This window comes from Peromyscus leucopus, chromosome 11 (assembly GCF_004664715.2).
Source record: "Peromyscus leucopus breed LL Stock chromosome 11, UCI_PerLeu_2.1, whole genome shotgun sequence".
NCBI lineage: Eukaryota > Metazoa > Chordata > Mammalia > Rodentia > Cricetidae > Peromyscus > Peromyscus leucopus.
Genome location: NC_051072.1, coordinates 49430835 through 49455208, shown reverse-complemented (window position 1 = coordinate 49455208; position 24374 = coordinate 49430835). Strand labels below are relative to the sequence as shown.

The window sequence follows — 24374 nt, the reverse complement described above, 5'->3', positions numbered from 1 at the left end:
GTTAAACCCAATCCACACGGCCTAACATTCTCCAGAACTCCTTCCTTTTCCTACTGTTGTACCCGTACCTACCTGTGTTCACATTGTCCCACATTAAGTACCATGTGCCTGTGTTCACATTGTCCCACATTAAGTACCATGTGCCTGTGTTCACATTGTCCCACATTAAGTATCTTCAGCAGCAGGTGCAAAGTGTCCCAAAGTCTTCAGATTCTCACAAATGACTTCTACATTCTCTTTTTACCGGAAAAAAAAAAAAAAAAGGAAAGTTTACCCTTTTGCTGTTTTGAGTTCTGACAATAGAATCAACTATCTGAGTTGAGCGGCTAACATGCAAAACCAAATGTGTGTTAATTTCCAAACAAGCTGTCTGCTCTTTGCTCCCTGATTCCCATGTGATCACGTGGTTCTCAGCCTGTGGGTCACGACCCCTCTGGGGATGAATGACTGTCGTGGAATGTTCTGTATGTTAAATGTGTTGCTCTGATTGGTTAATAAACAAAACACTGATTGGCCAGTATCCAGGCAGGAAGTATAGGTGGGACAAGGAGAAAGGAGAATTCTGGGAAGTGGAAGGCTGAGGCAGAGAGACTTCTGCCAGCCGCCACCATGAGTACCAACATGTAAGATACTGGTAAGCCACGAGCCATGTGGCAAGGTATAGATTTATAGAAATGGGTTAATTTAAGATGTAAGAACTAGATAGCTAGAAGCCTGAACCATTAGGTCAAACAGTTTAAATAATATAAGCATCTGTGTGTTTATTTTATAAGTGGGCTGTTGGACTGTTGGGGCTTGGCAGGACCTGGAGAAAAAACTCCAGCTACAAATGACCTTTTTATGGGGGTTGCATATCAAATATCCTACACAACAGATATTTACATTATGATTCATAACAGTAGCAATATCACAGTTACAAAGTAGCAGTGGAAATAATTTTATGGTTGGGGTCACCACAACATGAGGAACTGTACTAAAGGGTCACAGCATTAGGAAGGTTGAGAACCACTGTGCTAAATTCTCTCTAGGAGATAATTTTTTCACTAGTAAACTCATGAATGTCACAACATTATTACCCATTCAACCTAAAATAATTATTTCTCTATATATTCACTGTCTTCTCCTCCCTTTCCATAATAGTTTAGAGGCAGTCACTTGAAATAATGTCCTTTTACACTTCTCAATTAAAACTAAAGCTAGAATTATATATTTATAATATTTTTGTTATTCAATATAAGTGATAATACTTTGAGTATTGCAAGTTTCCTGAATAGTATAATATTACAGCATTTGAAATTTGTGGAGTCCACCAGTAATGAAATTTGCTTAGCCTGGTTTAATACAACATTTACCAAAAATTCTGCACCTCCCCACAGTACCTCCCCACCCCCGCCATCCCACTATCATGAAATGTAGTTAGGGATAGACATGCTGTGGAGCTAGTGGACTCCTGGTGTGGGCACAGATGTGGGTGCATTTATAATCTGTGATAACTGGTATTAAGGGGAGACAGTGGCTCTCAGTGAACATATAATCAAAGACTCCAACTTAGGCAGGAGGCTGAAGAGAATCTCCCCAAGACTGAGAGCTGAAGCGGAGAGGGAGCTAGCTCCTGTGGGGGTGGGGCTGGGCTGGGGTGAGGGGCCTTCCTTCCTCATGCAAGTCTATCCTATCTGAGTAGAAGGCTGCCTTCTCATTGAGCTCAGGAGACAGGCAGTGACTTCTTTCTCTGTGACATATGGCCATCCATTTTAGTCTTTATTAACACTGAAATTTCCTTGGAGAGAGAAAAGGAAAGAAAGGAGAAACCACTCAAGCTTTGGGAGGAGAGTAAACCCCACAAGATGAGAAGGCAGATGGGATGTAGGAGGTGGTTGCGGGAGGGGTTGGGAGGGAGATGCCAAAGATAACACCCAGTTTTTGCAACAAGACTGGGCTATTTTTACATGTATCATACAGATAGTTCAACTGTGGTCTGGGATGTAGACTGTCATTCTCCAGTACCATGAAGCAATGCATGCTGGGAACTTGAAGGATCAAACATATTTCTAATCACATGCTCGCTAACTGAATATTGACACTATCAACCTTTACCCACAAATGGACTATATGTAGTGCTTACAAGGCCCAGAGCAAGAATAGGGGTGTTTGTAATGAGGGAAACAGTGATGGGTTGATTTGAAGACTATAAAGTCAATACCACTTTCTTTGATACATTTTTTTTTTCCTTTTCTGATTTTCAGAGAAGATGATATGAACCTCCTGCTCTTTTTGGCAGAACTTCTTCTTTTAAGAATATGATATTCCCCCTCTTCTAGAATCCTGAGTTCAGTATGGTGTAGTGAACTAGACCTTAGTGAAGCATTGAACAGATTATGGCTTTCAGGGTTGACACAGATTGATTACATGACCAGCACTGGCAGAGGAGTGTGTGTGTGTGTGTGTGTGTGTGTGTGTGTGTGTGTGTGTGTGTGTGTGACTAATTGTATATATTTATTTATTTTGGAGTTTTGAGACAGGGTCTTACTCTGTAGCCAAGCCCTGCCTTGAACTCAAATTAGTCCTCCTTCCTCAGCCTCCAGAGCACTAGGATTACAGATGTGAGCCACCATATCCAGCTCAACACAATAATATTAATATATGCCATAGAAGGCACCTTCTGGCTTTGGAGGTTAGGTAGGAACCTAGGAGTGTTGTACCGAGGGAAGAGAGGAAGCAAGGAGGGAGGGAAGGAGAGAGGGAGAGGGAGAGAACACACAAAGTACATCCCAAAGTACAGCCAGGCTAGATTATCTCAAAAGAACAGGTCTCCAAGGGCTGAAACTGGGGGCCAGGGGAAGCTAGGAAAACAAGGACTAGGAGAAGATCATGTATGCTTTCATGCCTATTGAGCACCTTGAGATTCGAACCTGTCCCAACAGTGCCCGTTCCCACCATGGGAATTCCTCTTTAGTACTAAGTCCAGGACTGGACAGATAGGAGCAGGGTTGGAAGAGGTGTAAGGGATGTGCTGCCAGGAACAGCCCTTAGGAACACATTCCCCTGGCCTCATTTTGGTCTTTGGCACAGTGGCACAGTGAGTGACTGTGAGTGGTCCAAACACATTGAGGGAGGCCCTCTTTTGGGCTTGCCCTTGGAGAAACACTACCAGTCTGTAGAAGTCTGGAGAATTCTTTATGATCCAACTATCCATTTAACTCTATCTTCAGAACGTAGGTACCAGAACTATAGTTATGGGAGTGACTCTTTTTGGTAGATGGGAGCTGGTTTCACAAGTTCCTGAGGAATGCTGGCTTTTATCTAGCCACCAGAAATCCTGTAGTCCAGCCTCAGCCTATTTCTCGATATACAGACTGCCTTTTGGAGTTGGGGGAATTGGAGCTTCCTGTGGACCTGATGGGGAAAGAACCCATTGTTGGTTCACTTGGTAGTTTTGGGATGAGTGGGTAAGGTGATGTGGGCCAAAATGTGGCTTCCCAGAATTGTCACTACAGAAGAAGGACCCAAGATTCTTTGCTTCTGTCCCACTTCTGCACCCACCCACACCGCACCCCCAGGAACTAGAACACAGCCACTTTTGGCTTTTCTTTTGGTTATAGTATACTGGGGTATGCTTCTTGTTTAAATATGGTAGTGAATTTCGAGTTTTCTTTCTTCTTTTTCTTTTTTTTTTATGTTACAGCAATACTTTTGGAGCAAAACAAAACTCCTCAGCTTTGGAGTTCACAACACCATCTTGACTGGAATTCATGCCGACATGCCTAAAATCTATGAGTCATACAGAGCTGCTGGAAGTTTCTAAAAGAAGTTCTTATGAGAGCCTTATAAGAAGAAAGACTGAGCAAGGAGAGGAAAATTGGGAAGGTGGATGATGATCCAGCTTGCAGACCAAGAGAATATGAAGACACGGGACCCCAGAGGCTCCGAGCCTTGAGGGATGTGTAATTTAGAATGTGCCCCTCCAAAATTACATGCTAGAAACTTAATCCAAAATGTATCTGTTGACGGTGTTGTTTGGAGGGATGGTCTTGGGGGGATATTTGGGGCTGGATGGCATCATTAGGGTCGCATTAGTGGTTTGATAAAAAGATGAAGAGAGAGAGACTTGAACTAACACCCTTGTTGGGTCTCATCATGCTGTTGACTACCATGATGCTTCCATCCAAGAAGAAGGCTTAGACTTCCCAGTCTGCAGAGCTTTGAGCCAAGTCAACATTTATCCTGAGATGGACAGCTTTGCAGGGTGAGCTGAAAATCAATAACCGTGCAGCGAAAAGGCAGCAGAACAGGAGACCTATGAACAAGAAAAAATAAAAATAAAACAAGTGAAACTCTCCAAGTACTTCACAAGCCAGAGTAGCAAAAACAAAAGTGAGTTTAGACATTTCTAGATTGAGATGAGGGTGAGAAACTTTGTTTTAAAGGGATCGATTCCTACTTGCCCACCCCCTGTCAAAAAATGCCAAGCCAACTAACAAAACTTTAAGACAATAGCCGATCTGCTTCAGTTAAGTGCAACTCAAACTTTCCTGGTCCTGGGACCTCCTCTCTCCCCCTGGGGACCCCCCCCCCCGCCCCCCGGAAAAAATTTTAAAAAAATTCTTTTTTTAAGCTTTTCTCTGTCTCATCAGCATCCTGTCCGACACAAGCCACGAAAAGTGATGGATGCCTCCCAAGCAACAGATGGCCCCAGGATGCCTGTCTAACTCAGAAGCCCCCTTCCCTATGCCCCCAAGAGTCAACTGATGCCCACCAAGTCAGCTGGAAGCAGTTTTTCGGGAGAAACAATGCCCCTATATTCCTGTTCATCCTTTTTTTTTTTTTTTTTTTTTTTTTTTTTTTTTTTTTTTTTTGGTTTTTCGAGACAGGGTTTCTCTGTGTAGCTTTGCGCCTTTCCTGGGACTCACTTGGTAGCCCAGGCTGGCCTCGAACTCACAGAGATCCGCCTGGCTCTGCCTCCCGAGTGCTGGGATTAAAGGCGTGCGCCACCACCGCCCGGCCCCATCCTTTTTTTTATAATAAGCAAAAAGTCCAGAATGTTACAATTCTTGGCCACTCCCCCAGCTGCATGACCGCACACATGTGCAGTTCAGTAGCCAAGTAAGGGGTCTTATGTCATCTGTGGGCTGCGTGGTCACGCAATCTGCGCATGCGTGGCGTAGCATAAGCCCACATGCGCATGTGCAGGGGAATCCTTAAAAAGCGGGACACAGACTCCTCCCTCTCTTCTGCTCTGTCCTCCTCCCCTTTCTCTCTCCCTTCTCACGTGTCTCTTCCAACGGGCCTGACCACGCTCTCTTCTGTCCTCACCCCCCAATAAAGCTCTGATACTGAGTTTTGTTGTGCCTCATGACCTTTCCTCAGAGAGAAAACGTGCCAAATTCAAAGCCAACATTGGTGTTGTGACTTGTGACCTTCCTCGAATGGTAACAGCGCCTCTTATTATTTAAAACCAACACTCATCCCCTGTCCAAAAAAAAATGCCAAGCCAACTAACAAAACTTCAAGACAATAAGTGGGACTAGATGTTATAGGAAATCTTGTGAAACAAACAAAAATAATCTCTTAATTGCCCTTGAACATTATTGGAAGTAAGCGGAGTTCTAGAGGGGAAAAGATGTCTGTGTGGCTCAGTTCACGCAGAAATGAACAGGTAGGAGGATGAGGTAGCGCCTCAGTTCTGCCGGCCACACTTGAGGACCAGGGTGAGTCCACATCAGTGCTTTTGGGAACGCGGTCATTTCTCTTCATAACACACTCACTGCCAAAGCTTTTGGGGGGAGACTGTTTCTTCTGCCTGGGGAAATTAAAGCAAGGCTTTCTGGCTAGGATGTAAATCTTGGGCTTTTCCTGAGCCTACACATGTTCTGATGAAGGAGAAAGAGAACTGTGTTCAAGCATGGGCCGGTTTCCAGGATGGGGCTATGGTAATTGCTGACTGGAGAAAGGCAGGCTAGTGCTGCCAGGAAAAGGACACTCTTGGCTGACATCTGGGAGGCTGTCCTGGCTTTCAGAGCAGACAGGGCAGGGGCCGACTGCCTCCTGAACTATTGTGTTGGGGCTGGGATGTGGATGAGGCCCCGTTCAGGAGGGGCAGAGTCAATGTGAGTTGAATGGACCATGGAGGAGTAGCCGGGAGTCTAGAGACCTAGGAGTCCTCCTGAGTCCTAAGACCTTCTCTCAGCATAGCCCGGCCTTCTTTATCCTCTTCAACAAAAAGTCTGATTGACAAGATTCTTTTCAAAGTCCTAATTTAGCCCTAAGAGTTACTCCAAGAGGTAGAGGGGGAGGGGCGCACGGGGGCACAGACGGCGGTTTAATTGGAAGCCAAGGGAACAATTCAAGTTTGAAATCAAAAATGATAAAATCGCAGAGAAGAAAAGATCCAGCCTCTCTCCCCTCAAAGAGATCAAGAGGTTTTTAGATCTGTTCTCATCAAAGTTTTCTCCCCTTTCTCTAAGGACAGAAACATCATGCCGCGTTTAACCTGCAGCTCTTTGTGGTGACCTCTGCACTTCGGCGGCTTCTGTTCAGCTACTGGCCTTCACATTTAAGGTGGAAAGGTTTCATTCACCGATCTTAAAAAGCACCGTGGGGCCTTGCTAAGGGACGTACGGCAGGAGATCGCGGAAGCTGTGACAGATGTGTTTGTCTGTTTTCTGCTATTCGGCTCTACCCCTCCCCTTTTCTTGCAGATAGAAAACAAAACAAAACAAAACCCCCAAAGCAAAAGACTCATCATTTTGGAGCCAAGATGGTAAACTAATTCAGCATTTGCTCATACTTGTTGGGAAGCAGCGCTGAAACAGATGTGGAGGACCTAGGGGCCAGCACAATAGCTGGAACTCAAAGAGCATGCGCACAATTGTAGGTCGGGGGAGGACAAAGGACAAAGCAGAAATAAATGAAACATTTCCCCGGGCGGTGGTGGCCCACGCCTTCAATCCCAGCACTCGGGAGGCAGAGGCAGGCGGATCTCTGTGAGTTCGAGGCCAGCCTGGTCTACAGAGTGAGTTCCAGGAAAGGTGCAAAGCTACACAGAGAAACCCTGTCTCGAAGAAACCAATAAACAGATAGATAGATAAATAAAACAGTTCTCCATTGGGGTAAGGCCTACAGAAGAGACCGGGACAGAGGTAGTGGAACTGTGAGGTATCGCTGTCTGGGGACCCAGGAAGGGAGAGGGTGCTCTGTTAAAGGAGACTCAACTGCAGGGAGTCGGAAAGGCCTTAGGCGGAGCAGGGACGCCAACCTCTAGCCCCGAGAGTGGCTGTGGAGACAGACATTGGTTCTCTAGCCACCAGAATACAGGGACTTCACCTGTGAAACTCAGCTGAGCTCTCAACCACTCCCCAAGTTCACCTGACTAGGCCCCTACAGGTGAATCTTGTCAGGGCTCCGCAGACCTGGCCTTTTAGCACAGGCCCTGACAGGGGTAGACTTAGTGCGTAATCTCTTGGAGGGGTGAACAGTAGTCAAAACACTTAGTAGCAAAATATGGGACAACAAACCAAACAAACAAACAAAAGCCCTCCTCCTCTTATAAAAGATTATTTTGCTTCCATCAACAGAAGATAAAAGTGGGGTCCAATGATGATGCAATAATTCACCTCTTCACAGATGTTTATGGAAGGATAAACTGCTCCCTCAGTTTCCAATTCCTGCGCCCCTCTTTCCTCTTTCGATTTCCCTGAATTCCACCCCAAGAGATACAAAGCCAGGGTGGTTTCAAACCCCGCATTAATTGGATCAAAAAGTGTGGGAAGTGTCCACCTCTTGGGGGGACCTTTTGCTTCTTAGCGTCTCTATTCTTCCAGGTTATATTCCAAGGGGCAGTTTGAGGTGAAGAGCTCTCATGGTTTTCAAAAGCAGCAGCGGCGGCGGCAGCAGCGGCAGAGAAGGTCCACGGTTCCCATGGTTACCACCCTCCACCCTCTCAACTCGGGAGATCTGGTATTGTACATAAACAGAGCCGTGGCCAAATGTTTCCCCGGACTTTTCGATTTCTCTGTTGTATTTTATGGAACCCGTAGGTGAGGGCCTATTGATTCCTTCCTTCTGCTCTTTTTGTTCATAATAATTGATATTTCAGGAGGATAAATATATAAGTAAATTGACAAGAGATGAGTGGAGCTGGGAGAGGGAAATAAACAGCCAGGCTCTTCCCAGCTGTCAGTGTTTTTACAGAAATGTTTGCCGTCAGATAGTTCATGTCACCGAGTGAATCCAACCTTTGAAATGGGCAGAATTTAGAAATTGTGATTCCTCTCTTGTCTCAGAAAGACGGAATAACCAAACAAGATGTCACATGCTTTAAGGGCCCCTTCTCCCTTCATCTCCCCTTTGCTTTTTAATATTTATCTGTGGGGTGTGTGTGTGTGTGTGTGTGTGTGTGTGTGTGTGTATGTGTGTGTGTGTGTGTGTGTGTGTGTGTGTGTGTGTAGTGTGTGTGGTGTGTGTGGTGTGTGTGTGTGTGTGTGTGTGTGTAGTGTGTGTGGTGTGTGTGGTGTGTGTGTGTGTGTGTGTGGTGTGTGTGGTGTGTGTGGTGTGTGGTGTGTGTGTGTGTGTGTGTGTGTGGTGTGTGTGGTGTGTGTGTGTGTGTGTGTGTGGTGTGTGTGGTGTGTGTGGTGTGTGTGTGTGTGTGGTGTGTGTGTGTGGTGTGTGTGGTGTGTGTAGTGTGTGTGGTGTGTGGTGTGTGTGTGTGTGTGTGTGTGTGGTGTGTGTGTGGTGTGTGTGGTGTGTGTGGTGTGTGTGTGTGTGTGTGGTGTGTGTGTGTGTGTGTGTGGTGTGTGTGTGTGTGTGTGTGTGTGTGGTGTGTGTGTGTGTGTGTGTGTGTGTGTGTGTGTGTGGTGTGTGTGTGTGTGTGTGTGTGGTGTGTGTGTGTGGTGTGTGTGTGTGGTGTGTGTGTGTGTGTGTGTGTTTGTGTGTGGTGTGTGTATGGTGTGTGTATGTGTGGTGTGTGTGGTGTGTGTGTGTATGTGTGTGTGTGTGTATGTGTGTGTGTGTATGTGTGGTGTGTGTGGTGTGTGTGTGGTGTGGTATGTGTGTGGTGTGTGTGTGTGTGGTGTGTGTGTGTGTGTGGTGTGTGTAACACACCACACACAGAGAGAGAGAGAGAGAGAGAGAGAGAGAGAGAGAGAGAGAGAGAGAGGTGTGAGTATCTGAAAAAAGTCAGAAAAAGAGCAACTGGTCCCTGAAGCCAGAGTAACAGACAGAAGTTACCCAACATGGGAGCTGGAAACAGTACTTGGGTCCTCTGGAAGAGCAGCAGGTACCTGCCCCCATCCCCATTTCCATTTAAATTTAATCTTAATAGATAACAATGACCTTGTGGGAATTCAAATGACTTTCAAATCTAGAAGGTGAACCCTGAAAAAGCTTATTTGCAACCCCTATTTGCAAAATTGTCCATTCAGAAGTTAATATTTGCAGATAGTTATGAGAGGTTGGGAATACATTACCCTCTCCACTCTTGTTTGATATTACATTTCCAATTTTTACTCTTTGCTTAAAGCCTTTGGTGTTCGAGGCAAAACTTTGATGGGATTTTGGGAGACAGTTCCCATGCTAAAATAAATTGAGGAGCTGTTAAAAATGCTCACACCCGGACTCGCTCGAGACCAATTTGATCACATTCTCCCCTTTATTTAAATTTGCAGCCAAGGCTAAGACCCTGGCTCTGGGCTTTAGATACCTTTGGACATTGAGGAAAAAAAAAAAAAACACCAAAAACAAAAAACAAAAAAAACCACAGGCAGGTAGCGAGTAAGTTGGTAACAGGAACTTAACTCAAACAAGAAGTGAGAATTCAGCAGGTGGTTCAAAGATGTTTCTAAGGTTCAGAGCAGAGAGAGGCATGGCTGTGAGCTGGGGCTGGAAGGATGAAATATTGAGGTTATAAGGAAAGCATGTGCCTTCTGCCCAAGTCACACCATTCTGTTCTCAGAGAGGAGCTTAAACTCTGGGTTTCCCCCAGGGGTAGATGGAGCCTTCAGAACAGATGACTGTCTTGAGTGAGTCGAACAGCATGGAGAAAAGTAAGCTAGCGGAGGGGAGCTTTCCAGAGTCCGTGAGAATGTTGCAGGAAAGACAGAGGGTACCAATAGGCCTGCCCGGTTGGCCTGGGGCCCTAAGAAGGATCATCATCAGCAGGAGCTGGGGTGTTGCCCTGCAGGTCAGGGACAGGAGGCACAAACTGGCCTCTGCCAGTTTCAGGGACAGGTGTAACCTGGGAAGCCTCCAGGCTGGATTCCCTGGTCCTGCCAGGGTTTGTGTTCCCTCCACAGCCCTCAATGGACTCAACAGAAGTGAATGATTGGCCATTAACAACTCTGAAGGCCCTATGTTCTCTCCCATCATCCTTCCTTAACCTCCCCCACTCCCTTTATTTTCTTCCTGAGAAAGTTTCATGTAACTCAGGCTGGCTTCAAGTTCACAGTACAGCCGCAGATGACCTTGAACTTCTGATCCTCTAGCCTTCACCTCAGGAGTGCAGGAATTATAGACACTCACTGCTATCACCAGTTTTCAGCATCACTTACGGGCAGATTAGATTGAGCCCAGGGCTTCAAGCAAGCTAGGCGAGCACTGTCCCAACTGAGCCACGTAGGATAAGAGACACTGTTCTTATTTAATAGGAAACGTGGAGAATCAGAGATGTTAAGACACTCTTCAAAGGTCGGCCAGACACAAAAGGACGGAAGTGGAGTCGAGTTCACATATAAGTGATTCTGATGCTATGTGATTTCCTGGGTGGATCTTAACCACATCTGCTGTTATATCTTGTGCTTGGCCCTTCATAGGTCAGCTCAGGGAAATGACCTTGATTCAAGATTGCCTAAAATCTGCTGGCCAATGGCTGTGTTTTGTGAAAGTCATCTATAAAAAGGCATATTCTGAGGGGATACTTCAGCGTTTTTGCACTTCAGTATCGCATGCTATCCTAGAGAAAATTGAGCAACTTCTTTTCAAAGTTAAACCCATAGAGAAGACCATTTCCCTCCCCCACCTCAGTGAACATCCGGGTAACTGTGTGTGTGAAGAACTGGTACAGATACTGAGTGTCCCAGAAAGAGGGAACCAGAGATCAAGACTGGCCCTTTTCCTAGTGACTCTCCACAGGTTTCCCTCCAGGGACCCCTGAAACTGCACTTAGAACCCAATACGATGTCACCAGGGTGACTCTGTACAATAAACCAAAGCTAGTTCTCCTTGGAACATTCCCGGACGTCAAAGCCTTATAGAACCTTAGAAGTCTCATTTGCCCACAAGGAAACTATCTGGCCAGGATTTTCTTGAGGTCACACAGGGAGCGACGGAGCAGGGCCGATGCTCCAAGTTAAACAGGTTGGAAGCTGGAGGCACCCTTCACGATCAGAAAAAAAAAAGCAAGTTTCAGCTGAAATGAGCCCCTGGCAGCTCTTCCTGTGTCTTATGGTTTACCCAGGAGCCATGTCCTGAGAAGGGAGAGAAACTGGGTTCTCTGGAAGTCTTGGGGGACTCAGGCTGGCTGTGGGAGGAGAAAGGCTCCCAGGGAATGAAGGGTTGGGGTGGCCCTTGGGGCCACTAGACGACCACAGAGAGAGTAGCAGAGGGACCACTCGGTTCCAGGTTGACTGGCTGCTGGCCCTGCTCAAAAATCCCCATGTCCCTGCCTTACAAACAGGAAAAGGCACGAAGACAGCTTCAGCTTTGCGGGTGACATTCCTCCTCTCCTGGCAATGGTAAGTGTTCTTTTCTTCTTTCCTTCCTTCCTTCCATTCTTCCTTCCATTCTCATCCTTCCTTCCTTCCTCCCTCCCTCCCTCCCTCCCTCCCTTCCTCCCTCCCTTCCTTCCTTTCTTCCTTCCAATCTTTCTTCCTTCCTTCCTTCCTTCCTTCCTTCCTTCCTTCCTTCCTTCCTTCCCTCCTTCCTTCCCTCCTTCCTTCCTTCTTTCCTTCTTTTTAATTTTTGAGACAGGGTCTCACTCTGTCACTCTGGCTGTCCTGGAACTCACTCTGTAGACTAGGCGGGACTTGAACGCACACACAGAGATCTACCTGTCTTTGCCTCTCGAGTGCTGGGACTAAAGGTGGGTGCCATCACTACCTGGTTAGAGTAGGCATTTCTAAGAAGTAATCCAAAGCAAGAGGCCGCCATCCCCCCACCCACTACCCACAAGACAGAGTACAGTGTACCTGCGTGCCTGTATGTGTGCATAATACACTATATATATTCCCTTCAATATTTTAAGAGCTGTCTTTCTCACACCTAATTTATAGTGAAGCTTTTGTGTATGTGTTCAATTCAATTTAATGAGTCTTTTCAAAGCACTCAAATTGGTTTTCATGGAAACCATTATATTTTTTCCTATCAATGCTCTGAGTTAATCAGCCACACATTATCATAATAAAAACACTGCTGGTATAAACAGGCATGGGTAACAACCAGAGCTGATCCTTGGCAAGCTCACAACTCCAACTGGTAGTCGTGAGCGGGGATGGCCGGGAGCAGACTGGCTGAGGAATTTCTCTATTCTGTGGACATTGTGGGTGAGTAATTTTATAGACAGGAGACGTAAGCTTAGAGAGACAGCTAAGTGTTAGCCGATGAAGAAAGGTTCTCCTGTACACGTACGTACTCCAGACATATTGCCACCCCAGCCCTCCAGAATCCTACTGTTCAGGTGGAAGCTCCACCTCATATCTCTCTCTCTCTCTCTCTCTCTCTCTCTCTCTCTCTCTCTCTCTCTCTCTCTCTCCCCAAATCCTGCTCCATCAGGCCATCCCAAGGCCTGCTAAACATGGCTCCTCCCCCAGAGATGCTCAAGACCATTCCCACAGGGTATTTAAACTGTCCCCCAGAGAACAGACACATGTTTTTTTGGTCTCTTCTCCCTGACTCCTCTCTGGGGGCCAGAAAATTATCCAGGAGCATTTTACTCCTTAAACCCGGACTTTTTCTTAATTCAGTTTGAGTCCCTCTGATCTGAATAGTCAGTGGAGAGGCTTGATATTAGGGCATGGAAGCTTTTCACCTACAACCCTTTGAGAGTATGCCCTAGAAATATAACCTCCACAAGCCTTACCTACCACACACTGGTCTCTGCCCTAAATCATTGTTTAGAACTAAGGATTTTGTCACTCTCCCAGGTCACCTGAACTGAGGACCTAACCCACAATCAGTTGCCCACATCTTGGGAACATTCTGGAAAAGAAAAGTCAGGTCAGTTGGAATCCTCTAGCACAGAATTATCCCTGAGAAATAAAGACATTCAACAGGTTGGTGATGAGCTTTTTTTTTTTTTTTTTTTTTTTTTTTTTTGGCTTTTCGAGACAGGGTTTCTCTGTGTAGCTTTGTGCCTTTCCTGGAACTCACTCTGTAGCCCAGGCTAGCCTCGAACTCACAGAGATCTGCTTGCCTCTGCCTCCCGAGTACTGGGATTAAAGGCGTGCGCCACCGCCCAGCGGTGATGAGCTCTTAAATGGAGACTGTAATGTAAGATTTGGGCAGGTGATGGGGGCCAATCGGATTCAAAGAATGGAAGTAGGTAGTTGGAGTAGGTAGGCCAAGAACAACAGACATGTAGATGTGATGGTTATGTAAAGAAGCCTGGCAGCCTGGGTGACCATGTTTTGAATCATACGATTCTCCCAGCCTGGTTACAAGTGATTGGTTACAAATGGAAACCTCTTCCAACATTAGCCAATCTACAGGTAGGTCCATGATGAGTGGCCTACTGTTTGCCTTCAGTAGTTGGTCTGTACAAAGAAGGGGCTCAGTAGTCAAAGCAAATGTGGAAAGAGGTAGAACTATGTGATAGAAATCGAAGTAAAACCCCGGAGACACAAAAGTTGGGGCTGAAGAATCCATGATGGTCTGTCCGTGAGAAAAGCTGTGAGGGATGCAGCCACTGAGGGGAAGCAGGCACAGGGCTGGCTGGGCAGAGACTGAGGTACCGAGAGACAATTTGCACTGTGTGTGAGACCAAAATGAGCCATCTTAGAAATGAGACCAAAATGCTTTCACCCAAAAACTAAGGCCTAAGATTTCTCCTTCTAGGAATAGGCCAGTAGTTACTGAAACAAGTCAGTCCAGATTCCAGAAACCAGGAAGTGTAAAAGTCACAAGGTAGTCATGGGGGAATGACTGCCGGACTATAGAATGTTCCAACCCTGGTTCCAGGGTAACTGACCATAAAAGTGTCCCCACCTGAGGGCAGCCAATGAGAAATGGTGGCAGGTAACCACTCCCTTAGAAGTAAGATTAAGCCATGATTTCTAGAGAGGCCCTAGAAGCGAGCCAGTCAGAATTATACCCATATTAGCACCCCTAAATGATATAACCTTGTGATTTTTCCCTTTAAAAGCTGAGCTTGCAGATAGGCGGGCACTTCCTCCAGCCTCCACTGCGTTGGATGTATTGGACGAAGTCCCTGCCTAGGCTTGTATTGCTTTTGGATATCCAGAATTAAACCTTGCTTTTGCATTCCGGCATGCTGGTCTTTGGTGGTCTCTCTGGGGGTCACGATCTGGGCACAACACTGTGTACAGAAGCCTCTGGGAGTCAGGCAGCTGCTATCTCCTATCTGCTCTGGTCTTAGGTCAGTTGTGACTCTTCCATAGTCAAAATGGCCTCCCCTAAGTCCCTCCTTGTTCCTGGGGGACTTATATTTCTTTCCAAATCATTGGCATTTCTATGTCTTGCTCTGGTTTCTCTTTTATTTCTGTTCTCATCTCATTTCCTATCACTTTCCCCACTCCTTCTAGCCCCCACTGTTACTCAGGGTGTTCAACATGCTCGCTGACTGTCTTCTACAGCTTTCAGAGACCCTGCTCTGCCTGTGTGCTGCTGTCCCGGGGGGTGGGGGTGGGGGGGGTGGGGAGAGCTAGCCGCCATTTGTCGTCCGACTTCTGTAACCTTCAAGGTTTGCATCTTCCCAGAGTGAACCGCTGCTCACTCCCAAAGGCCTTTTGGGGGGTATTTTCGTTTGCAGTTTTTCTGAATAGAGAGCACCAGATGTCTGAAGAATACCAATAGGCTATTAGTGCTGTGTTCTTTCCTTTTTTTAAATTCTTTTTCCATGCGCCCCCGCCCTCACCTTCTTCCTTTGCCAGCAAAAGCGTGCCTTTCAAAGTCCCTTGCTTATTTTAAAATTAGTTTTCATTCCATAAGCTCAAACCAGTTGAGCTGCAGGGGGCAAATGAGTCAAGATGTTTATTGTGCTAAATTTCCAGAAAAGTCAACTCAATTTAAAAATTGACCTCAAGTAATGAACAAAATTAAAAATCGTTAGATAATTATAAAACAGTAACAGTACTGATTCTAACACTGTCCAGAAAACACCTGAACACAGTATAAACAAACAAAAATGGAAAAATAATCCAGAGGGAGCATTTTAAAGTTCCAAATGTGACACAGGTCGACAAGTGTGGTTAGGAAACGTCTTACTGTCTGTTTTCTTGAGGAACTGGGCGCTTGGTCCTTCTTCCTGCTTCTGTACTGCGATGGGTCATTTACAGTTGACTCGATGGAACTGAGGGTCTGGAATTGGGTGAGAAAATAAAGTGACCAGTATTCTCAAAATGCCAATCACTTTCCCTTTCCCATGATTTAAAAAGACTATGAAAGCATAGAGTGAGTCGTTTCAGAGCGCGGCTTCTCACCAACCTTTCTCTGTCCTGGCCATAGAGTAGAGGAAAACAGATTGCTCTCTCACTCTGGATTTTACTGTGGAGTTTTGTTGCCCTCAGGTTAGAGATTTCTGGACATCAACCCAAACAAGGCATTGGGGGAGACATCCCTCTAGAGGGTCACATGAAAGAAGGAAAGTTAGAGAGGCAATACTGAAGGCACAACATTTTGTTTCATTTGGTGAAAACGATCTGGTGAGTTTAATATGTCTCCATCCATCCACCCACCTTTCCTTCCATTCATCCACCTACCTATCCATTTACCTATCCACCCATCTACCCTTCCTCCCACCCACCCACACACCCTCTATCTACCCACCCAGATATCCACCAACTTCCATCCATCCATCCATCCATCCATCCATCCATCCATCCTTTAGTCCATCTATGAAGTTCATAATTTCTAAGTAATATTTGCCAAGGGATATATATATTAATATATTTGTTTAAGATGATTTTTAATGACAGAAAGGCATTTATGTTTTAAATAGGTTACTTATTTGTATTTTATGTTCATCAGTGTTTTGCCTACATGTATGTCTGTGTGAAGGTGTCAGATGCCCTGGAACAGGAGTTACAGACAGTTGTGAGCTGCCATGTGGGTGCTGGGAATTGAACTCAGGTCCTCTGGAAGAGCAGCCAGTGTTCTTAACTGCTCAGCCATCTCTTCAGCCCCCCAAAGACATTTATGAATGAAGGTGAGTCTGGTTTTGCTACTTGAGAATAGCTTTTTAAATGATAGAATATGGCAGATAGTTTCTATGAGCTGTATTGGCCAAATTCCTCACTGTTTCAAAGTTCAAAAATCTATCTGAAGAATTGACTTACAGTCACATAAGAATGCTCACTGTTGGTTTTAATAAGTGGTGCTCTTACCATGCAAGAAAGGTGACAAGGCGTGACAAAACCCAGTATCAGAGCTTTATTAGGAGGGGGGTGGTGGACAGAAGAGAGTGTGGCCAGGACTGTTGGAAGAGACACGTGAGGAGAAGGGAGAGATGGGGGAGGAGGAGAGAGCAGAAGAGAAGGGAGGAGTCTGTGACCAGCTTTTTAAGGATTCCCCTGCACATGCGCACGTGGGCTTATGGAGTTAAGCCACGCATGTGCAGATTGTGTGACCACACTGCGTGCATTGTGCAGTCATGCAGCACATGCATTACCCAGGACGTAAGACCCCTTTCTTGGCTACTGAACTGCCCATGTGTGATCATATAGCTGGAGGAGTGGCTGGAATCCTAACACTCACTAATTGTATTTATTTAAATTGAAGAAAAAGACACCAGCTTAAAATGTGTGTATATAGGCGTAGAGCTTCCTAAATGCATTCATTACACAAAGGATTCATTACCTACTGAAAATCAACAAGCTATAATAATGAACAGTGTGGATGAGCCTCACACACAATGTTTATTGACAGAAACCATAAATGTGCATAAACTGTGATTCCATTTTTAAAGGCCAGAAACAGACAAAACAGGTTGCCGCGCTCAGGAGTCAGGCAGGGTCCTTGTTCCTGAGGAGGCGGCAGTGGCTGAAAAAATGCGCAGGGGATTCCAAGTGCTGTGGTGCTCCGGCTCTGAACTTGGAGGTGATGATTTACAGATCTGTGCTCACTGAGTGAAAACTAGTACACAGTGTGACTATGGTTTGTGTGCATTTTGATAACAATTAAAAAGAAAACCCCAGAGGGGCTGAAGAGATGACTCAGCAGCTAAAAGCACTTGCTGCTCTTGCCGAGGACTGGAGTTGACTTCTCAGCAGCCGCTTGTGTGGTTCACAAGCATCCGTAACTGCAGGAGATGTAACACCCTCTTCTGGGTCTCTTCAGAGACTCACCAACACATAACATCACAACACACACACACACACACACACACACACACACACACACACACACACTTTAAAACAACAGCACCAACAACCCACAGTGGGCTGGTGTTAAAAAAGTTGAGAGAACCATCCAGCTGGTCTGGATACCTAAACAAGTAGAAACACACAGTCTCTCAAATGGGAAGCCATTTTGAATAGTGTTTAGGATTTTGTGTTGTCTGTTCAGAGCTCTGCTGTTACTGCTTCTTCATGACCTTTCACAACAAATGCATCCTTCTCCATCTCCTAGCTGCACCACAGGGTCCAGATCTCTGGCTGCTTTGTCAAGCTTTGAAATGGCATATAATTGAGAGTTCAGAGCCAGGAACACCCCCATGCCTGCACACATGTCCACATTGGCTCAGTAGGATCCAGAGCAACCTCCAGGAGCTCCCTAGAGCTTGGGGGCTGACTCAGATCTCTCTCAGGAGGCCTAGTGGGAGGGACTGAGGAAGTTGCAGTTTCTGGACCCCGGGGGTGATGGGATGAGGCTCCTAGGTGACTTTCCACATGACTGGCAGCGCAAGGAAAGAGGAAGAAGCCTCCCTGTGGCTCCAGCAGGCAGGTTACAGCCAGGTGTCTGCATGGAGCAACCTCGGGGAGGCCCATGGGCATCCCAAGAGCCTAGTAGAGGTCGACACCCGGAATCCAAGGCCAGCACACTGAACGGACATGTTCCTGTCCAGGCTCTCCTGGGTGGGTCAGCTAGCCATGAGAAAACAACAGGGTCCAACGAGACAGTCCCCACATTCTGAAGACTTGAAAGGGAAATCCTTTGGATTGGGTCTGGACTCCTGGGGCTCAGCCTGGCCTGGCCTGAGGCTGCCAGAGGAATAACAAAGAGGAAGGGTCATGGGGTGTGATTGGCTCCTGAGGTGGTGAAGGATTCTTGTCTGTTCCCACCCACCTCATTGCTGTGATGACTGATGCCCACCCTCTCCCTATGGCTCCCACTGGCCTCTGTCTCATGACCTGCTGTGCATGGTAAGGCGCTGTGCTCCACAGTCTCTGTGCTCACGTCTCAGTGCTCCTCAGCCTCAGGACTCCTCCCAGCTGTGCTCCACAGTCTCTGTGCTCCACGGTCTCTGTGCTCCACGGTCTCAGTGCTCCACAGTCTCCGTGCTCCACAGTCTCAGTGCTCCACAGTCTCCGTGCTCCACAGTCTCTGTGCTCCACAGTCTCTGTGCTCCTCAGTCTCTGTGCTCCACAGTCTCTGTGCTCCACAGTCTCTGTGCTCCACAGTCTCTGTGCTCCTCAGTCTCTGTGCTCCACAGTCTCAGTGCTCCACAGTCTCAGTGCTCCACGGTCTCTGTGCTCCACGGTCTCAGTGCTCCACGGTCTCTGTGCTCCACAGTCTCTGTGCTCCACAGTCTCCGTGCTCCACAGTCTCAGTGCTCCAGTCTCAGTGCTCCACAGTCTCTGTGCTCCACAGTCTCCATGCTCCACAGTCTCACTGCTCCAGTCTCAGTGCTCCACAGTCTCTGTGCTCCACAGTCTCCGTGCTCCACAGTCTCAGTGCTCCACAGTCTCTGTGCTCCACAGTCTCTGTGCTCCACAGCCTCAGGACTCCTCCCAGCTGTGCTCCACAGCCTCAGGACTCCTCCCAGCTGTGCTCACTGGTGCCTCCCCTCCGAAGCCTCTGCTTCTGTTCTTGCCACCTCCGCTCTCTGGTGTGTGTTTCTCTGACTTTCCATTTCCCTTTTCCTCCCCTCCCTGCAGATGCAGGATGCAGAGGAAGGCCAGCAGAGGGCAAGAGCCCTGGAGAGGACTCAGGAGGCTGATGAGTGCTTGCTCCCCACCGCTTCCTGTGCCTTGGGCTGAAGGGCAGAGGACTTTTGCTGGTTGTTCGGGCTCTCACCTATGGGAACAGGCTCACTCATAAGAAGCCCCGGATTGTGCCAAGGCTGTTGTGTATTAGTCAGCTTTCTGTCACCATGATGCAATGCCCAAAGCTTGGACAGGGGGAAATGTTTAGATGGCTCCTACTTTGGAAGATTCCTCTCCGTAATTAGCCTCTTGTTGCTTTGTGCCTATGATGAGGTAGCGAATTACAGTGCTATCAAGGAGAAGAGCAAAACTGCTTATTATCTCGTCAGCCAGAAAGCCAAAGGACCCCACCGTCCAACTCAGGCGCATGCGCAGTCATCTAAGGGCCCCCGCTCATTAAGCCTGACCTCCTAAGGTTCTACCTGCTTTCAAGCCTTTAACACAGGGGCCCTTGTTGGGGAGTTTTCCAAACCTCTGCCGGGTACAGTGCGGATTGCACAGAACAGAGCTCTGTCCTGCAAGGCAAACCCGGATGGTCTCTGCCGGTTTCTATGCCCCCAGTATCTGTCTGTGTGTTCTGCACCTTGCTAGGGGTGAGTCAGGATGCATCTTTGCTCTGCTTCCCTTCCGCAGCCCCTTGTCCGTATCACCCACAGCCCACTTGCGGTGCTGAAATTGCTGAAACAAAGAGCGACCCAAGGCTGATTTTCTCTTGCCGCGGTGGGAGGCCGGGAGTCATTCCTGGTCCTGGGCGGCGGTGAAGGCAGACCAAGCATGTGACAGCAACACCCAGGGAGAATACATCAAAGCAAATCAGAGATCTCTGGAGCCCAGTCTGGCAGGATTAGAAATAGAGGTTCAGGGCCAGGGCATCGTGGGGCCAGGCATCGTGGGGAACACCACGGTCCCAGTCCTCGGGGCTGAGGCAGGAGGAATGTGAGTCCAAGGTCAGCCTGGGCAGCGGAGACCTTGTATTAAATGAACCAGACAGGAGGAGAGCAGGGGAGGACTGGGGGGGGGGGGGGAGGAAAGAACAGAGGGAGGGAGGAAGAGAGGGAGGGAGGGAGAGACAGGAATGTTCTAGCAAAGAACATTGGGTGGAATTGCAAGTTTTCAGGATCGCCTGACCTCCTCCTTCCTACTTGTACCTTGTAAATCCCCCCAAATTCTACGCTCAAGTGGCCATTTTCCTTCTGCTTGACCAAACCTTGATTCTTCTTATGTTTTTAGAAACTGACATGTGAGCATGCTCTGATTACCCCCAAAACATCAAGGGTGAGTTAGAATAAATATTTCTCTTTCAGAACAATTTACATAGAGATGGGATTTTGTTTTGGAGAATGGAGTGAATGTAAATAGAGATGTCTGTGTGAATACTCAAAACTCAGGGCAAAGGGAATATCAGATTTATTCTGGACTTCAGACTGCACCGCAACCCAAGAGCTGACTTTCAACCTTAATTCCATACCTAGCAGGAAGGAGAAGAAAATATGTAAGACTTAATTCCTGCATGGGGTGCATGACGTATATTAATCTAGTTGATTCTGACTATAAATTCCTAAAGGGACATTTTTATTTCCTCTTTACAGATACGGAACCTTGAAGAGAATATACAGAAGCTATGGATCCCTGGTCAGGATTGTAACTCACACTGGAATGGAGCCGCCATTCCCTGTGGACTTATCAAGCCACACCCCTGCCTTTTTTTTTTTTTTTTTAAACCAACCACACTTAAGACAGCTTTTGGCTATTTTGTTCCCAATGCTGTGCCAGTGGCATGATTTTAGAGAAATTTGGAATGTGAAACTGTCAGAGAGTATTTTGTAGGGGATTAGAAGTGTTTGGGCTACTCAGGAAATAGGCTCCAACTGAGAACATGGAGATGTTAGGTGCTGTCCACTTAGGAATGCATCCTGGACCAGAGGGAAAGGATTCATGGGAAACTGGCAGGCGGTGCTGGAAGACACAGTTGGTAAGGTGAGGAGAGAGCCTGTGCCAGCTGGCCGGAAGTGAGAAATCCACCCATCTGCACTGGCTGGCTTTGCCACAGTCTTTTCCATTTTCATTGGCATCAAAGTGATTTTAACTCCTTTTCTGAATTTGCTAAGAAACTATTATTTTAAATGTCTCTGTCATTATCCTGATCTTTAGTTTCCTTTTCTAGGTCTTTAAAAATCCTGCCTTCCCTGTAGAGGATAGGGTGATTCTCCGGAAACAGCCTTCTCCTACACAGAGCTGCGCGTGTCATCCTTTGAAGCCTGAATTCCATTGTCTTTCTTCTGTGCTCATCTGGGATTGACAGGAGTAAAAGTGCCCCAGACAGTACCTTCTGGGAGATGACTGAATGGACCCCAGAGTGTCCCCAGCTTATTTCCTTCCAATCCTTGCCCTGATTTTATGTAAGACAATATGTAGATACACCTCTGTCCCAAAAGAAGGAAAACCACACACACTGACAAACACATTACATTTCCTCTATGTGGCATTTTCATTATGATCAAACTGAGTGTGGGATACATAAGTGTAATACATTAAAATTTTAAAGTAATTACAAATTTCCAACATAACTTTAAAAGATACTTTAGTATTTTCATTTGTTTATTCCAGGGTCAAATAAAACAGTAAAGCCATGAGTTAAAAGGCCCAGACCCGGGTGCCTAGCTCTTTGCTGCAGACCCTCCATGTTAGCCTCTACGTCAGAAGGGTTCCCTTTGCCCTGTGTTATTAAACCAGCCCGAAATGCCTGTCCACTGTGGCTCCTCACATCATTCCTGGATTTAGGAAGATTGTTAAGGATTTTCATTTAATTTCCTTCTGGATGCTTAGGAGAGAGAGAGAGAGAGAGAGAGAGAGAGAGAGAGAGAGAGAGAGAGAGAGAGAGAGAGAGAGAGAAGAGAAGCAAATACATATGCAAGAAAATAACTTTTAAATCGTCTTTGCTAAGGACATGGCCACACTTGTAGAAGCCTGCATGTTCATACTTTAAGAAGACTGAGCTTGAGAAGGAGAAACCAGGTAGATCATGGTCCCAGCTCAGATCTGTTCCCAGATATATGGAGGATTCTTTTCTACCATAAGGTTTCTCCATTGACGTACTTCTGCTTTAAGTATCATCAGCCTTCTAGGTCTGCAGGTTCCACAGCTAAGAGGTCAACCAATGATGGAGGAAAAGTATTAGAGAAGCACGCATATCTATATTGAACATATACAGATTGTTGATTTGGATATTATTTCCTGAATGATATGGTTTAACAACTAACTACTTAACATTTTATAAGGCAATATCAAGATGTTTGAAAGCACACAGAGGAATTGTGTAGCCTATAAGCAAATAACATGCCACTGTATTGTATTATTAGAAGTTCAGAGTCAGGTATCACAGGACATACTACAATCCCAGTGCTTGGGGGATGAGGCAGGAGGATTTTTTGTTCAAGGTCAGCCTGGGCTACAGAGTGAGACTTTGTATCTTACACCACTATAAGTTCTTTGTATTGCTTTTTAATAGTGGGAAAAATTTAAAATATGCAGAAGAGATGATACCCTAATGAATCATGTGTACCTATCATCAAATCTAAATAATTTCATGTAGAGGACTTGAGCAATGGTGAATCTTGGTATCCACAAGGGAGCATGTTGACGCCAATTCTACGTGGAGACTGGTGTAGCATGAAAGCATCGGATTTCTTCATGGACCATGATACAGGCGTATTGGCTTTACATTAGTTTTTCTGAGACTCGGTCTTTCAATTTTCCAGTACTTCATTGAGCTCTCTTTTCTTTGATATATCATTCAGACTTTCCTGAAAACAGCTCATCCATCTCATTACTACCCAGATACTCACTCACTAGATCTTCCGGGTTTCTGCACAGCGATAAGCCACTCGCTGCTGCTCCGGGTGATGATTAGCCCTGGCTGGACCGTAAGCTCTCCAAGGCAGGAACTGACTGACACATCTGCTGTGACGTCACAGAGCAGCACCGAACACATAGTAAGAACCAGCGGCAGGCTGGTGGCGTCTCTTGTCCATCTACCACAGCAGCCTCCCTCTGTACTTGCCAGTTCTTTGAAACTTAACCGAGACTCTAACCAAAGAAAGCACATGGAGAATGGCGCCTCCACCGAGGACTCTTGGCTACCTCAATCCAGTCTGCGCTGGTCCGGGTTCACAGTCCTTTAACAGAAGAACATTTCCGGATGTAACGTTTGGACATTGATTCTGGCAGCTGACACTTGAGGGAGAGAGTGGGAATCAGATCCCATCTTCACAGTCGAGGAAAGCAAGGGCAAGAAGCTTGAGGCTAATATGTGCTGGGGTCAGGTCACGAGTTCGAGCCTGTCCATAAACATCTCGATCTCTGCAGCGCGTGTATGTAAAGGGAGTCGGGATCTGAGCACGTTTAGTGTGCGTGTAGTATGCTGGCCATCTGACTCTGTGGCCAGATTGACAGAAGCCCTTTGAGGTGTCTGCGGAAGCACAGGGGGCAAACAGCACACACACCTCAGGCTCTGGAGAGCACTCACGGCAAATGCTGAATGACAGGAACACAAGGCATGTGAGAGGGGGAACGCTATCTTCAGACAGGAAATGAGAGAGAGAGAGAGAGAGAGAGAGAGAGAGAGAGAGAGAGAGAGAGAGAGAGAGAAAGATGGAGACCAGCCCCCACAATTTCTCCTACATGCACACCTCCGGTCTACCTCAGACCTCTCACCAGGTTTTACTTCTTGAAGGGTTTCAGGACACACACGGCTGTATTAAGGTTCGGATCATGAACACAGACACTTCGGGAACAAACCACTTCCAATCTTCACAGAGGTGCAGCTTCTTGAGGTAAGTGTTAGGATCTTGCCCTCACTGCTGCCCATGCCCAGCTCGGGGTCTTGTGTCTTACATCATCCGGGGCACTGGCGACTACATAAGCCCCGGCGTGGTCACGCAATCTGCACCTTAAAAGACAATGCAGATCCTACGCTCTCTCTGCCCTCTGCTCCCTGCTCTGCTCTGCTCCCCTCTCCCCCGACCCTACCATCTTCCTCTCTCACCAGGCCTGGTCTCCTTCCCCCTT

At 46.7% G+C, this 24374-nt stretch overlaps 1 long non-coding RNA gene across 2 annotated transcripts; it reads right to left on the bottom strand.

Annotated features, from left to right (window-relative positions):
- On the bottom strand, positions 1-23855 carry LOC119088726. 2 transcript variants are annotated; one of them, XR_005092427.1, is made up of 5 exons: positions 23153-23855; positions 15649-15783; positions 15430-15522; positions 4149-4294; positions 1-236 (listed from the first exon to the last, which is right to left on the bottom strand). It is a non-coding gene; the product is annotated as an uncharacterized LOC119088726 (long non-coding RNA). The 2 variants fall into 2 exon arrangements; XR_005092426.1 differs by lacking the exon at positions 1-236 and having other exon boundaries at positions 4106-4294.
- Between the last annotated feature and the right edge of the window lie 519 nt (positions 23856-24374).